The sequence below is a fragment of the Python bivittatus genome, unplaced genomic scaffold (assembly GCF_059951505.1).
Source record: "Python bivittatus isolate LINGU-HERP-01145 unplaced genomic scaffold, Pbiv_v1 ctg000560_np1212, whole genome shotgun sequence".
Lineage (NCBI taxonomy): Eukaryota > Metazoa > Chordata > Lepidosauria > Squamata > Pythonidae > Python > Python bivittatus.
Window position 1 is genome coordinate 9,649,185 of NW_028277083.1, and position 17,530 is coordinate 9,666,714.

Genomic DNA, 17,530 nt, shown 5'->3' on the forward strand with positions numbered 1-17,530 from the left:
AATTAACCAGGGTCCTGAATATTTGCAAACTGGGTATCTTTTTGCTTTAAATACCCTGTTTTCTCAGAGACAAATATATATCATTGAAACCCTTAGTAATTTTGGTAGCTCAGGCTTCCCAACCTGGTGTCCCCCAGAAGTGTGAGGAACTCAGCTCCCAGAATTCTCTGCCAAAGGCAGTCCACCCATTCATAGCAATTGTTATGGTGAAGAGTGAATAGAGAGGGAGTATGGGGTAGTGGTTAAGGTGTTGGTCTGGTATTAGGGAGACCCAGGTTCTAGTCCATCCTTTGCCATGGAGCTCCCTAGACGACATTGAGATGATCACTTTCTCTTTGCCCAACCTTGAAACATTGCTGTTGTGGAGAAAAATAGGAGGAGGAAAGGAGAGAGAGATATCTAATAAAATAAAGAAGTAAGAGCTCAATGCTTTCACATACTGCTTGTGGGATTGTGAAAAATGATCTGAGTTAGGGAACTCCCAGGGGATATGATCATGGGTGAACCAGTCCATGGTCATGCTTGTGGAAACCTTGCAGTAGAGTTACATCCATGCATGTAAGAGTGCATGTTTTTGATTCTGCTGAGAAAAAGGTGCTTAGAGAATGAATTGGGGAACAGGAACAATAGATGGTGAACTATTCTAACTATTCATCGACAGATCCTGATTGTATTTTGCTCATGGAAAGCCAGTTTTTTATCTCAGCTGAAGGTGCATACTGGCGTAATCAAATAGACCGATGATGATGACTTCTTCTTCTTCTTCTTCTTCTTCTTCTTCTTCTTCTTCTTCTTCTTCTTCTTCTTCTTCTTCTTCTTCTTCTTCTTCTTCTTCTTCTTCTTCTTCTTCTTCTTCTCCTCCTCCTCCTCCTCCTCCACCTTCCTCCTTCCTCCTCCTCTTCACAGAACAGACACAGCACAACCTCACTTAACAGTGTTTCAGGGAGGCTAAGCTACCTTTGAACCACTCCAAGCAAAGGTGTGGAAATCTGCTGGTGAGCACATCAAAGAAGTTAGCCATTGTCATCAGTTATGGAGGAGAATTCCTTATGTTTCAACAGATCTCCCCAATCAATAGCTTTGGCAATAGCAATGTGCCCTTTTCTGCCAGGGTGTCTATGCAGGCAGTGCCCAAAAAGTCAAGATGGTGGCTGCAATGTGGAAAAATACAGAAATACCCACAATGGAGAAGTGGATTGTGAAGATGATAGAACTTGCTGAAATGGCTAAATTGACTTGTCTGATTAGGGAAAGAGCAACAACTACTCTTATAAAAGACTGGAAACCCTTTATGGACTTTTTGCTGAAAATGGACAAAAACAAATTGGTGATTTTGGGATGTTCTGATCAAAAAGAGTGGGGAAGGGAACCAGGATATATAATTTGGGATGGTGGAAATGGTAATAATCATAATCTACTTCTGCAAAGAAGACCAGAAGTCACTTCTTTAGATATCTTTCTTGTTCTTGTTCTTTGTCTCAGTTTCTCACTTTTTCTTTCCTCTTTTTATAACTTTTTCTATTCTCTACTTTTTTCTTGAAGTTGCTGTAGTTTTTTAATTCTGTGTAAAATTATTTTTCAATAAAAATGATAGATAGATAGATAGATAGATAGATAGATAGATAGATAGATAGAGGCTGTGGTGGTACAATCGAAGCTCTGCATTTTGACCATATCCTGCAGACACCCCTGCTTTATTATTTCTGGGTACCATTCTTCTCCCAGCCATTCCTAATTTACAAGCCGAAGAGGCATTAATTTCCTCTTCTTCTGGTTTAGCTTGAGATACCCTCTGCAATGCCTGGATGGGAAGGGGACAAAAAGATTATAGATCTCTCCACTTGATGGTTCTAGATGGGCTTCTAGTGGCTATCCCTACTCTTAAATGGGACTGAGACTGCAGAGTTCTTGAAGCAAAGGAACACTGTTTGGACAGTCAGACCGGTAGGCATCTTCTCAAAAAGGCAAGTTGTGCAATTATGGATACAGTTTATGTCAACACATGCACACATTCATGAAACACCACACCAAAATCATCTTTGAGTTGTGCTTTCTCCTCTTTAGTTTGAAAGGATCGGGCTAACTCGTGGTCTTGTTTGCTGTTGGTGGTGTAGTGACTTATTTGCATGATGATTCATTGCAACCGCTCCTTTTACGTTTGCCCAACCTTGTGCAAAGTAGAGATAAATGGGTGAGAATCGTGTCTTCTTATGAAAGCTGAATAGCCCCTGGGCTGCAATGAACAGTTGGGAATCAAGGAATTTTCAGGATTAAAAATGAGGAGCTGAATCAATATGCTACTACAATAAGGTAATTAAATGTGTATTTATGGACGGCAACTATGACTATTTTTATGTGTCTGTTACATCAAGACGGTTGTTGAAATTGGTTGCAGTCTTTTATCAACACACACACACACATACACACACAGAGAAACTGTGCTCTTGGCAACTTAACACATGTTCCAATCCTGATTTATTTTTAGCCATTCTCCTAGTTAAAAATCAGAGTTCCGTGGAGATGAAGCTCAGGAGAGAACAAATACAACAAATGACCGAAAAGCAAGGTAGGAACTGGAATTCTGCCAGTTTATAAGCAGCTATCTTGGCGGGGGGGGGGGGACAACGGTATTTGCAGCTGGGTGCTTCCAGCCCCGCATGCACACTCCTATAGTGAATGCTGGAAAGAAAAAGGACTTTTGAGCATTTAGAAAGAGATTTCCCCTCTCCTCCTCAGTACCGCTTTTCTCACCTTGCCTCGCAAACTACACCGGCCAACATTCCTCCACCAAACCACCAAGAATCATATTCTTCCACTCGCACCAGGTCATTCTAGTGAGAAGGCCTACTCCGAAGTGAGAAAATTGCTTTTAAATGTTAATTAAACAAATGCAACTGACGGGTCTAGGAGGTGAGTCTTCTCCTGTGGGGCAGGAGGGCTGGAAGAAGCTCTCAGCCAGGCATGGAAATGGGGGGCAGGCACATATGCGCCTCTTGTCTGGGTCTTATTCGTGCTCCTTCTGCTGTGAGCCCATGATGTCTCCCCAGGCTGGTGCCTTGGAAAGGATCTTTTTGCCAGCTGGGTAGATCACAGAGATGAAAGCATGCTTTTGTGACTCTACCCCAGATTCCTAGGCGACGGACATCACCTCACACTGGCACAGAACAATGACCAGCCTGGGTCCTTTGCAGTTGTCTCTAGCTGATGTCACATCTATCATGGCCATCATACTTAGGGAGGGGAGCAAACACACACACACCCCATGAGGCTGGCTTTGAAGTCCCCCGAAGGAGTGTGCCTACTGTCTCGGCCCATCCCATCCAGTACCTACCTCCCACTCTTAAGGACAGAGAGGAGAAGAAGGGGTGAAAAGGATGGGAGTAAGGCTACAGACTGCACAATAACATTGGTTGCTCTCTTGAGAAAGAGCATAGCTCTGGAGGCAACACTTGAGGGAATGGTGAGCATTTGGACAGGGTTCTTCTGAGAACTTACTTATGTTGGAGGGAACGGATTACAGTGTTTCTCAACCTTGGCAACTGCAAGGTGTGTGGACTTCAACTCCCAGAATTCCCCAGCCAGCATGGCTGGCTGGGGAATTCTGGGAGTTGAAGTCCACACACCTTGCAGTTGCCAAGGTTGAGAAACACTGGACTAGAGATTCTAATTAGGAGAACCACTAAAGGGCAAAGACAGAGGGCTTTGAAGAATGAGCTCTTAAAAGTTTAAATCCCAGGGTATTTATGGTGCAGAATTAGAAAAGTCCAACCCCCTTCAAGTTTTACTTCAATTCCAGGGGACCCCATGGCCAAGCCTGTGTAGATCCTCTTGGCAACAATGGAGAAGTCATTTGCTTTGCCTTCTCCCACAATGGTTTCATCTTCTCAGTCTAGCCTACAGCCCCCCTTTGGCTTCTGGCTTTTTGGCTGGTTTTACGTCCAAGTACAGACCAGGCCTACAAACCTGAGCTCACACCATTGCTGCATCTTGCATTCCAGGAACTTTTGGAGATTCTAACAACTGCATCAAAATATCTGGAGGTTACACACTGCCTTGGGGGGGGAACCTAACTTGCACATCCTTCTCTAAAAAAAGGAGGTTATATCTGCCTGTGGGGGTCCATGTGTCTGTGCCCATGCATTTTTTTCTGGTCTACCACCTTGAGGCTCTTCATGATCAGAATTCAGCCCAAGATGGGAAAGAAAGCTCCCTCCAAACTCTGAAAGTATTTTCAAGCCTCTCACGGATAATCCTGGCTGAAGATCAGGAAAGCCAGGGGAATAACTGGTTGATCTTTTTGTTATTTTTATTTTCCATGTGCCCGGGTAAATTTAGTTCCCATAAAAGTGAGGGATTGTCAGCACTGACTTTAGAGGCAGGCCACAATGGAGGCAGCTGTTGAGCAGAGCATTCAACACAAAGCCCCCTCAATCCTGCCCCAAAGCTTTCCACCCCCACCCTTCCTTTCTTCTACACATTTGGTCTAGACTTCTGTTTTCTGCCCATGTCAACAGTTCGGCAGGAGAAGATTTCGGAGGCCTGAACTTTCATCTTCCTCTTTGTACTTAAATCTCCGAAAGCCAGTTTCTTGCCCAGATTCTCGTCACATGTGAACAGAAGCGCTTACTTCTGCAAGCTCAGTTTGAATCCCTGCAACTTCCACTGCACCCTTTGCCTCTGACAGTTCCTCCACCTTAGCATCTTATTCAGATTTAGTACCCACTGAAAATGTGTTTTTTTTTTCTTTTTGCAGCCTTGAGCTCTAACTGCAATGCTAGTATGAAGGCAAATGCACAACCGAAAGTACAATAGAGTTATTACAATACGAATGCATTCCAGATAATAAGTTTTATGGTGCCTTAAGGAAGAGATGTCCCTGAGTCAAGCTTGACTCTCATTGACTTTATAACATACTAGACAATCTGTGACCCATTGGGTCATCGTTTCAGAGATATTTCCTTACCTAAACAGAGAAATAGAATGACCATGGGCAAAAAAGCAGTGGGCATGGGAGTGATTTCTGATTTCCCTATTGACTTGTGGGAAGCTGGTAGGGCAGTGTTGTCCAAACTTGGCCACTTTAAGATGAGTGGACTTCAACTCCCAGAATTCTGGGAGTTGAAGTCCACTCATCTTAAAGTGGCCAAGTTTGGACAACACTGTGGTAGGGAGTGTCAGAAATCTTCCTTCCTTCCTTCCTTCCTTCCTTCCTTCCTTCCTTCCTTCCTTCCTTCCTTCCTTCCTTCCTTCCTTCCTCCCTCCCTCCCTCCCTCCCTCCCTCCCAAATCTCCCCCACCACAATCGAGCTTAGATTTCCTGCTGACTTCCCCATTGACTTGTAGGAAGTTGTCAGAGAGCATTGGAAAGGAGGATCACATGACTGTGGCTGACCACAGCAGCAGCGCAGCGACGCTGAAGTGGCAACAACATTCCCAAATTTCAATCCCACGGGAGTAATGGGTCCCAGATTTTGGATGCATCCTGTAAGTTAGCCTATTTGAGGTACCTTGGTTGAAAAATGGTTGCCCTACGATGCACCGTTTTGCCCAATGGAAGGTTACAAACAAACAGACACAAGAGTTTTCATTTGATTCAAATGGATGAATGTGCCTTTGAGATTTCTTTCAAAGGAGAAGAGGTTTTTGGAGGAATTCTTTTGGGTGAAGCGTGGCATTCTTGCACTGATCTACAGAGAAGGTGGTGAGGGATATGTGTAAATGTCCCATCTTTTATTGCATGATCGCCTCTCTAGCAATTTGCGGCCTCCATGGTTCCCCACACGGCCATTAAATTCCAGTGGAGTTGATCAGGAGGAGCCCTCTCCATGCAGAAGGGGAAGTCTCAGTATGGGGAGGAACTGTTGGAAATGTTCTCCTCTTAGAGAAATTGGCAGGAACTGTCCACCAAATGTCTCAGCCCACAAATTGGGAGGAGAATTGGGTGCTCCCTTCTAATGAAAAGGGTAACACTTCCTGCGTGCTTTGCTCATTGCAACAAGATGTGTCTTTAATTGGAGATTAAAGTCAATTTTTAGCCTGTTTCTGGGAGAAATAACAAGCAAGGCCCAAGTAAGAAACAAATATGTAAAGCTGTTTTGGGTATACTTTCTCCTCCATTCTAAACTCTTGATTTTAAAACTTTCAGAGTTTTCCATCAGTACAACACACACAGTTTATCTGGAAGATAGCTAAGATACCAAGACAGACATTATAAATACGTTTAGAAAAAACATTGGGGGAAAAGAAAAACCAGCACTGCTCCAGACAAGATCAGTTTGATTCCACCATAGTCAATTTGCCAAGCAGCTGGTTTGGGGAGACATGGAAGGGCAGAAAACTATAAGGTATATTGTTTTATTTTTACTACTGAAGAGGACATGGAAGAACTTTTATTTTTATCTTGTCACATGCCAAAGTAACCTGTTTGTCCCTTGCTGCTGTATGCCAGCTGTGCTCGGAGTGCTGTCCTCTGTATGTTTGGACTTCAAGAACCATAATGCCCAACCAACAGGAGTATTAATTATTATGGGAATTCATGTCTGCCACAAATGGAAGATAACAGATTGAGGAAGATCCATCCATCCATCCATCTGTCTACATTGTCCAACCTAGTTTAGGGATAAGTTCTTTCTCTATCCTAGGCAGCCAAATATCTTCTGAAGACCACACTGAAGGTCTTCATATTTCACTCCCTGCTCTACTGGCTTCAGCCTCTAGCTTCTCCACATATCAAGAGACATAGCAATGCAGTGAGCATACAAGTTATACACACAAATGCCACGTTTGCATTTATGTATACCCCCAGTTCAGATAGCCCAAAGGTGTGGCATATATATTAATTCCCACCAACACCATCCATCCATCCATCCATCCATCCATCCATCCATCCATCCATCCATCCATCCATCTCAGGAATGTCTATAAATTACCCTTTTCCGTGTGTGCATTTTCTGCTATCTGCTTTGGTGGGAAGACTCTAATTAAAAGCGAATATTTCCATGGGACTCTGGGAAAAAAGTCAACTCGAAACTGCCCTCCTCCCTCCAGTAATGTCCAGATGGATCACATTTTAATTACTCTCATTTTAATTCATCTGCTCTCTCCGTGGGGATTATACATTTTAAAATCTATTTTTTTAAATGGGCGATAATGTTTTTTATTCCAACAAGAACTTTTTATCTTTTTATAATGCCTGTTTTTATTCACGTGTTCTTTTACTTTAATTGTTGTATGCCACCCAGAGTTGCTTTGTGTGAGATGGGTGGCTATATAAATAAATTTTAATTACTCTCTTACCTCTCTCAGGCTTGGTTTGCAGTTTCTACTGATGCTTCCCTCTTGACTGGTGGGACAGAGAAGGAAAATCAAGTGTTAGGTTTGGGTTTTTTTTTTTTATTTAAAAGGGTTGTCTGAAATGCAAGTGATACATTCTGGCCAGCTGTTCCTTCTTTCTCCCTCCCTTCCAGTTAAGTAAACTGTGAAGTAGAAATGGACACGCTCGCAAAGCTGTCATTCATGAAATGGTGTGAAAGCCCAAGAAGAGAATTGCCTATTGAACCAAGGCCTTGCAACATTGCACCGTTTAATATAGCAATACTGTGTAGTACAGTAAGCTTAATTCAAGTAGACTCAAAAGAATACGATTGATCCTCCCCCCCAACCTCAAATAATCACATGCTGTCTAAAATTGTTTTCAGAGCTCTCTGCTCTATTAGGAACACGTGCAACAAGCTTTTAAAACAGTGCGTCTTGGCGCTGGGCAGTTGATAGCAATATGTCACTCTTAAAATTATGGCCAAGACCTTTTCATGCATTTGAGTCCATTTCTGCTCCTGAAGTTTTTATCATTATAGGGATAGTACATTTTTCAAGGATTCAGGGGCTGTCTGTGATCATGTGATGCTTTTTCGGGTTGCCCCAGCAATGCATTTGAGTAGTTACAATCAACATCTCCAGGGTTCTGTCACATATTATGAATACAGTTAGGAGTGGATCATCAATTTCTTACCAAGGAGCTCTCCAGCCACAGTTGGTGGGTGTGTGTGTGTGTGTGTGTGTGTGTGTGTGTGTGAGAGAGAGAGAGAGAGAGAGAGAGAGAGAGAGAGAGAAGTCTTTACTTGGTTGTTGTCAGTCCTACAAGGCAGACCAGGTCAAGAAATAGATTCCACAGAAGCCTAAAAGCTACTATAGATTGGCCATAGTGACGTAATCTTGCAAGTCTGATTGTGCTTCCCCTCCTCCGTCTTTTATATTCATGTGAATTGAGGGGGTGTTTGTCCAAGATATTTTAATAATCCACCCCCATCATCTTGACTCAAACAATGTTTGCCTCTTTGTTGCTTTGGTAATGGATCTTCCCTCTCTCTGTCAAAGTCATACTCTTTACTCTCTACAGTTGTCCAGTTTCTCAGAAAAACAGGACCACAAAGTAAAGACTTTTCTCATCACCACTACCACCTGCCCTCTGCTGTTTATGGCTGGACAATCGTGTAGGCAATGGTTTTGTCTGTGACACTCTATGGAAGCAAAACTTGGATTTTGAAGAAGCAGGATAGAAAGAGCATGGATGCTTTTGAACTCTGGTGTTGAAGAAGACTACTGAGAATACCATGGACAGCCAAAAAACCCAAAACAAATGGATCATAGAACAAATCAACCAAGAGTTCCCACTCAAGGCACAAATAGCTAGGCTCAAATTATATTTTGGACACATCATGAGAAGACCCAGATCCCTTGAGAAGTCTACAGTGCTGGAGAAGGTGGAAAAAAAGAGGACCACCAGCAGCAAGGTGGATGGACTCAATTACAGCAGCGATGGGTGCACCATTGGAAGACCTGAAGGACCAGGTTAGGGACAGATGCTCCTGGAGGTAATCTTTCTATGTGGTTGCTAAAAGTTGACAGTGACTTGATGGCATGTAATTATCATAATCAATCTGTTTCTCTAGCTTTCTCTTTCCTACTCTTCATCCAAAACCAAGTTTGTTATACTGCTAGTATAACATTCAAAGAATATGCAATTTTCAACATGCACTATTATTGGGGAAAGGTAGACGTTCTGGAACTTGATAGCCAAAATTATTTAAACTCTGCAATCTTTCCTACATTATTGACATTTTGGGAAATTGAATTCAAGGTTCTATGGTGGGGCCTTGTCCACTTAGGTGGCAGCATCTAGTGACTGTGACTTGACTCTTGGAAAGCTAAGCAGGTTGGATCTCACTAATACTTGGATGGGAAACCATCACAAAATCCCAAGGCTTTAGAGAATGCTGGGAAATTGAAGGAAGGAAGGAAGGAAGGAAGGAAGGAAGGAAGGAAGGAAGGAAGGAAGGAAGGAAGGAAGGAAGGAAGGAAGGAAGGAAGGCAGACCAGACCAGACCAGACCAGACCAGACCAGACCAGACCAGACCAGACCAGACCAGACCAGACCCCGGAATGTAACAATGAGAAATGTTGCTAAGGTGACTAGATGTGTCCAGGTAATCATCAGGAGTCAAGCTGACTTGAAGATTTTGGGCCTTATTCTCAACTCCTCAAACTGGGGGTGGGATTGGGGAATTTGGTAAAAAAAAAAAATCTATCTATCTATCTATCTATCTATCTATCTATCTATCTATCTATCATTAAACTTTTTCCTTTTAGTCATGTTATTTGGTAGCTTTAATTCAAAGTTGCCAAGTGTTGGTCTAAGAGGCGGATGTTGAAATGGAAAGCTGCTGCTGCTGCTGCTGCTGCTGCTGCTTTGGGGTCTGCTAAAAAGATGTTCAAAGGTGGTAGATCTAAAGCAACCACGAGCTTATTAGAACAAAGCTTCATGTTGATCTGAGAGTCTGATATTCTTCAGAACTCAGTTCCATTTCAGGGCAATAGAGTGGTTCTCGCCGATAGTGATAGCTGGTTCCAATTTATTCACTTCTTGGAGGAGACAATAATCAGGGAAGGAGATAAATAATTTTCAGATGGAACAATTAAATTTAATTGTCTGAAGACTGTTTGTCTCCTTCCCTGACTATTGTCTCTGCTGCTTGCCTATAAATTGGATCCAGCTATCAGGAATCTGAAGCTCCATTTCTCTTTTGAGGTTTGCACCACTACCCAGAACAAAATCTCAATCTACTGATCATTGTTGACCTTAATTCAATTTGAGATCCCTTTTCAATTTCTCACCTTTGTGGACTTGGCACTGCAGAATCCTCATTGGCTGCTCCATATTGACTACTTAATTGAAGCTGGGGACTATTTTCTCAATGTAAGCCAATGAAAAAGTCTGAAGGTCTACAAAAGTTCTGAAGCAGAACTTGATACGCTGGATCTGAAAAAGGCAGATTGTTTTGTGTTTGGTCCCATCCAAATTCAGATTTCTAGCATATGACACCAATGCACCAGCTATAAAATGCACTAAAAGTGAATTGCAATTAGTGGTTTTAAGGATGGTTGTGAAAAACTATCAAGGAGATTGGCTATTAAATGTGGTAGTGGCGAATTAACTTGTGAACGCAAAGCATTTGCGGGAATATTCTCCCACATAACCATGTGATGATTACTTGCCCAACATTGTTGTTAGTGATGTCAGCTAAAAAGGCATGATTCTTATTAAAAGGTTGAGTACTTCTGACAACCAGATGGTGGGACAAATTAAGGGCGTATATCTATGTAGATTTCTCATTGTTGCCTTCCAGGACCAGCTACACGGTCACTTTTAAAGACCAGAAAAGCAATTTATTTAGATGGCCAATGCTGAACACCCCCCCCCCCCGCCATTTATTTGAATTATTGATGGGAAGGAAAAGATTCATACATGCTCTGTCAGCCTTGCACAGTAGGCCAGAGAGGAAGCAGGGCCAGATGAGCTAATTCTACTTTATTGTAAGGTTACATTAACTGAATCTTGCAAGTCTGGAAGTACATTTCTCCCCCCTCCCCCCAGGCTCCTTTACAGCCCAAGAAACTGAGGAGGGTCCCTTCAGAACCACTTGCCCTGCCCACATTCCTGCTGTGGGCTCAGCTGCCTCTTATCTGACCATTGCCTATCCTGCAGCTCTTCCTCCTGTCTCCCAAGGTCATTCCCACGTATCATTACATGCCCTGACCTTGCTGGCCTTTCCCAAGGCACTAAAAACTTGGGACTGCCATCAAGCCAGGGACCCTGATACTACAGGTGAGCCGGTTTCTTGGTTATATTGATTGTGGGATGTTGTGATTGTTCTCAGCTTCTATTTTATGTTATTTTGTGAAGATAGGGAACTCCGCATCTGTTCTTTGTTTTGATAATTGCCAACCCTTTTATCAATGTGAGAAGTAATTCTCATAACAGTAGCATAGGAACTGGCAAATTAAGATTAGTTATAAACTGACAAGAATGCTGGTAGCATCTGAGCCTAGAAAGAGGGGGGGAAAGGTTCAGAAGTAAGCAGAAATCAAGCTGATATTATGATTGAATGGTCTCTAAATCAAACCTGGTCCAAGATTTTTTTTTTTTTTTTGAAAGAATGTGAGTCTGTCGATTATCTCTCCCACCCAAGAAACTGGTGGATGGGAGAAAATAATTGGTCTGGTCAGATCCTCAAGATTTAATAGGAGGACTCTTCAGCGGTAGGAATTAGAAGTGTGGGTAGAGGCAAGCTGATGGTTAAAGAATTATCAATGGAAGGTTCATGAGAACAATAAAGAAAAACAGAGGAAGGTCTTCAAAGTTGTGGGTAAGAAAGAGAAAAAAGTATGTTTATCCCTTCTGTATTCTAGAGACTTTCCCCAAAATTCAGCCAGGGTTATCACCTCCCATTCTGGACTAGATTCAATCCTCAATATGAGTAATTGATTTATTAATCCATTTATGATGCATGACATCTCTCACTTGTGTATTTCTTGTAGACACCAAAGATCCTGTTGAGGAATTCTTGCAGAAGAACTGACAATAGGCTAGAGATTGTCCTGCTAGCTGTCCTTCCGTTTGCTGCCCCTAAACATAGGAAGAAAGCTCAGACCTTACACAAAAGTAATCTGACTTCTAATATTCCAATAGGAACCACTTGAAGCCCAAGCAGAACAAATGTCTGTTTCAGAGAAGAGCGAAGGGAGAACAGACAAATCCATTCCACATCATGGGGTTGCCTTTGAAAAAGAAGGACCCAACGAGGGAGACATGATAAACACAAACTGACCCATCTAATTTGGATTTTGTTTCATAAGCTAATTTTTTAATGGTGACTTAGAAGTGCCTCCACAGCCCCACCAGAAAAAGAAGATCTGCCAAATAAATGCTCTTATACCTTCTGCTCTTCAAATGGCTTTCAATAAAACCTTCTAAAATTCCTGCATACGATAGGGTAACCTTGCATATTTCATAGTATACATTTTCAGGGGGGGGGAAGCATTATGGGAGAGATGAAGGGTATGGCTCATTTGCCACTTTCTGTTCTTAATAAAGGGGTTGGGATACTCAGGGAAGGTCTGAGATAATTCTTTAAAAAATGCTTTGATCTTTCTCTATTTTCTTTGTGTAATCTCACCCCAGATCTGCACAAGACAGCATTGTTGCCTTGAGATTAGCTACAAACCTATGAAAGATAGAAAGAATATACCCTCCGTGACTTAGATACAGTTTGCATTGATTCTTTAGCTTTAATGAATCCTTGGCTCCGGTGGAGCACCAAGGGTTTATAAGATTCCAAGATATTTTTAAATATTGGCTAGGTTCCACAGCTAAGCCGTAGTTTGTTTTCACACTACAGGTCGTCCTCGTTTAGTGACCTCAATTGGGACAGGCAACTTGGTCATTAAGTGAAACGGTTGCTACGTGAAACTGTGACTGTGCTTATGATCTTACTTAGCTTTCCTTGGCTTTACAGACCTGCAAAGGTCATAAATGTGAGGATTGGTTGTAAAGTTACTTTTTCATCAACATTGTAACTGCAAACACTAAACGAGGCAGTCGCTAAACAAGGATTACCTGTATTTTGTTCAGAAGCATGGTGCTTGATTCACACATAGCACTAAGCCAGAAAAGATGGATTACCAATTCCCAGAGGTCATATATCCCGTTAGAACCTTGAAATGAGCTCAGAGCTCATATATCATATCAAACCTAACCAAACTAAACTTGTTAGAGTTTACAGTAGTATATGTGAACTCAGCTAATGACTCAATTTACACACAGAAAACTTTTATCTGTCTCAATCGTAATGATACTCATACCAGTCAACTGATCTTTCAAATAAACAAAGGCAAACCATAGTTTGGAACTCCCCTCCCCTCCACATCTTATCAGCTTTTAGCTTCCTAAATTTATAAGTAGACCTTTTCCTCTGTAACCCAGCAACCATAATAAGCAGATTTTGATATAATGGCAAATCACATTTAGCATGAACTGCAGCGTGCAAACCAGCTTCAAGCTGTGATTGGATGGCTTGGCAAGCTGTCCCAAATGTTGATTTGTGGCCAGATATCAAAAGACTGGCTTATTTAGTGGATGGAAGATCTGATGTTACTTGTGACTTATGAACGGAACGCTTATAAAGGTAGGTCATGCACAGACAATTATAATGAAATAAAATACGTTATTGAACCTGTTGTGTAAAACTTTATGCACATATACACATGTATGAATAGCTCTTTATATATGAGTTCTATATGAGTTACATATATATGTGGGTTGTTTTGCTTTATTTTCTTTAGTTTATCTTTTTCTGTTTAATTAAAGGCCTATTTCTACAAGGCAGTACATTCTAAATCTGCACCTTCAGACTTCAGGGCTGTGTCTTTAAGTAAAGGAATAGAAGGAAACATGGTTCTGTTTTCTACCTGCAAGTCATGTCTTTCATCAGATGGATTTTACATCAGCAGAAGCCAAATACAGGGACAATCTATTGCTTTAGCCAGTCACATTAGTAGGAGATGCCTAAACTATCAAAGAATCTCTTGGTTTTTAAAGCATTTATACTTCCCTTGAAGGAAAGACTTGAGAGTCTGACTTTGCACTGATATATTTAATTCATATACATTTCCCCTAAAAATACCCTTAGAGAGGTTTACAGACATTTCCTTTCTTTTGCAAACTCTGGTGAAAGGTAGCAGATACTGAATATATCTCCCCAAACGTGGAGATTTGGGGCTTTTTTTGTTGCAAATTGGATGCAGGAGCCATTGGCTTAAAATGACCAAGATTCACTAGTCTTTGGAATTCTTGGAAAAATAATCATAGGAGGATGTTTTTCCAAGCATCTTTAAAAGCTAAATGGGATTTTTTCAGGGTTAGGAGTACTTTGGTTTTAATGTACTTTGATTATAATTGGAAGTAGCTGGCACTAGCCTTGTCAACTGGTTACCAGGCATTGCACTAAATGTTTCCTTTAAGCAGGTGTGTGCCTCTTCCAAATCAAGGTGCAAGTTTGATAATTAGGTGAGGATTCAGCCACTGATTCTTCCTTTTCACTGGGGAGACCTTTCAAACACAAATAGCAAATCCCATTAAGGGTGATACACTGATATATCAATGCAATATTTTATCCACAAATGTTTTGAAGCCTACAAATGACCATTCATTCATTCATTCATTCATTCGTGTGTATGTGTGTGTGAGAGAGTGTCTCATTTGTGAGTTGAGTGGCCATACAATGAATGAATGAATGAATGAATGAATGAATGAATGTTCTTTAGCCAAGCAAATTATCTGGTGAATCATTATCTACCAATATGGAATCCTCTTTCAACACAGAGCCTTCCTTTAGATCTTAATCTGCTCACATACAGATGGCTTTGAGACCACTTTCATCATAATAGGCAGCATAGTGGATCATCTGCCTCTTGGTCTTATTTTCCAATTATCTAATTTCACACCCTTAAGTTGTGCTACACCCCTTCCCCTTCTTCTCCCAAAGGCTTCTGATGTTTATGTGAATCTGGTCGAGATATTTTTCTCTTTTGACATTTCAATCCAGGGGTGAACAAACATTCCACATTTTGGAGGCCAAATAGACTCTGGTCATTTTAGCTGCATAAAACATCTCTGTCAAAGAGCTTCAAGGACTTTCTGTGTCATCACAGATGCAAGAGTGTCATCTCAGAGGTTAGCAGAGCTGTCATGGGCTTTGGTGCATCCTCCAACTTCAACTGCAGTTGTCTCTTTCACTGTTGGCAACCTAAAGGAGCATTACTACCAGATTTAGGAAGACCGCTGAGGAGTCAACATCTTTTAGATACAAGGGCACATCCTGATGCTTTTTCTAAAAGTTTTGATTGTCCTACCGAGGATCTCCACTTGACTTGAACCTGCAGTCTCTTTGAGACTCTGTGTGTGTGTGTGTGTGTCTGAACACTTAGAAATAATGGTACAAGAAAGGCAACTTACCTATAACTTACTTTTCTGGATTCTCTGTTAACTTGCAAGTTATCCTTCTTCATTCCACGTATTCTTCTTTTTAAATAGATATTGCTACGTGAGCTTCTGGCCTTCTCAAAGGAAATGAAAGGAAGACACTTCTTCTATTGTCAAGCCAGGGGGTTGAGTTTCTGTCTAGTCTCCCCTAATCTCCCCTTTCTTCCATTATCCTTTCCCCTTTTAACACCATGATGTAATGATACTTTATTGTTCCCAGAAAACTTGGTGAGGGGAAAAAACAGGGGGGCTCCCAGCCAGCAGGAGGAGCACAGCTACTGGCAGAAACCATTTCATAATAAAGCAGTGCAAATATACCAGCACCTGTAGGATACCTGTCTGAAGACTGAGGTATCTGTACCGGATTGACCCATAAAATTAACCATCATTTTTAAAAGGTCCCATGGTGTCCCAAGGCACCAGATTTCTCCATTCCAAGCAAAGCGTGCCCCTTCATATCACGTTCAAGAGCAAAATTGCATTTTCCTATGTAAAACTGCCACCCTTCCTGGAAAAGGGATAAGATCAGAAGGTGGGCAAGTTGCAGGCATGAATAACAGCTCCCACAGCTTCACAAACAGGTTAGATGTGCCTCAGCTGTGACAGCAGGCCAACAGAAAGTGTTTTTAAAGGGAAAAAAAAACCCTTGTTAGTACACCTGATTGATAAAGCCTGTGTCTTGCTCTCTCCCATCACCCCACCCAGAGCAATGAATCTCTAATTCATTGTTTCTCAAACTTGGCGATTTTAAGGCCTGTGAACTTCAACTCCCAGAATTCCCCAGCCAGCATGCTGGCTGGGGAATTCTGGGAGTTGAAGTCCACAGGTCTTAAAGTTGCCAAGTTTGAGAAGCACTGCTCTCATTGGTTGATTTCTGAGGACATCCTTTCAGATACCCTTAGTAGATCTTAGCAGCTGGTTTCAAATTACTGGTTCTCTCCCCCCCCCCCCCCGTGAACAAAACCCTTTTAAAGTAGAAAAGTAAGCTAAAATGTTTTAAATAAGACATTTTACAAGAATTGCCCTCACTCAGTCACAGTGGGGTTCGGTAGAGAATTCATTCTCTCTTCCCATTTATGCTTTGTATTTTGTAAAATTTCCCTTTTTATTACATGGACACGCAACAAGTTAATACTGATGAGTTGTAGGTTAGAGCTACAAAAATAATAATAATAATAATAAAACCTGTGTGCATTTCCATGTATTTCCATCCTATTTAAAAAATAAAATAAGGTTAAGTATAAAATAAATAAAATAAACGCTCACCATTCACAAGGTCCTATGTCTGTTCATTCCTGTACAGCTAAGGTCTCCCAACTTTGCTTGAGGATTAAAAAAAAAATGCTAGAAGTTTGCTACAAGGCAGCCTTATTGAATACGAAGCTAACTTTCACATGACTTCATACTGAATGCCATCGCATTCAGGGAGCACCACCACAAAGGTCCTCAGCTTGGGCTTGCAATGTTCCTGCAGATTCTACATTACTGAAGAACCCATACCCATCTTAGGTTTTTAACGATGCTGGTGGACACCCGAGGTCTCGGGGAAATGCATTTTCCCCCCAGCTTCTTTTGGAAAGACCACAGGTGCCATTCTTGTTCCAAGAATAACTTGGATGCTGTTCTCACCATTGCAACATGTATTCATTCCTCTTTGTAACTGACTCTCGCTTTGGTAGAAAGTAAAATGCAACGTCTTAGGGAAATGCTTACCAACTAACCATTTAGCCAAGTGCTGATGGCCATGTTTGACAGCAAAACTAAAACTGTTGACTTAAGCGTACTGAGACAAGCAAACAGAACTATTTTTAGATTTCTCCTAGAAAGTGAGGAAATGTCTTTGTGATGTTGATGGATCCTGAAGGAAAGATCATTTAAAAGTTAATGATTCTGGGAATCAGTTGTAATGGAGGAAGAAGGAAGAGGGAAATGTTTGTATCTCTGTGTTAATCAAATGATTACGGGTACGGTTCTTATATAATGAAAATCCAGGCCAGGTTTATATGTGATTTTACTCATATTTGTTTAAAATGGGCTTAAACTCACTGTGACGTTCTTACGGTTCTCTAAGCTTAGTTGTTTTCTTGCAGACGTTTCGTTACCTGTCTAAGTAACATCTTCAGTGCTGGAAGGGAGTGGGGTTTGTTTTCTGTTT

At 41.5% G+C, this 17,530-nt stretch overlaps 1 long non-coding RNA gene across 1 annotated transcript; it reads left to right on the forward strand.

Annotated features, from left to right (window-relative positions):
* The first annotated feature begins 2,441 nt into the window (after positions 1-2,441).
* On the forward strand, positions 2,442-13,723 carry LOC148214818 (uncharacterized). The gene is made up of 3 exons (XR_015797447.1): positions 2,442-2,566; positions 8,395-8,869; positions 11,874-13,723. It is a non-coding gene; the product is annotated as an uncharacterized LOC148214818 (long non-coding RNA).
* The last annotated feature ends 3,807 nt before the right edge of the window (positions 13,724-17,530 follow it).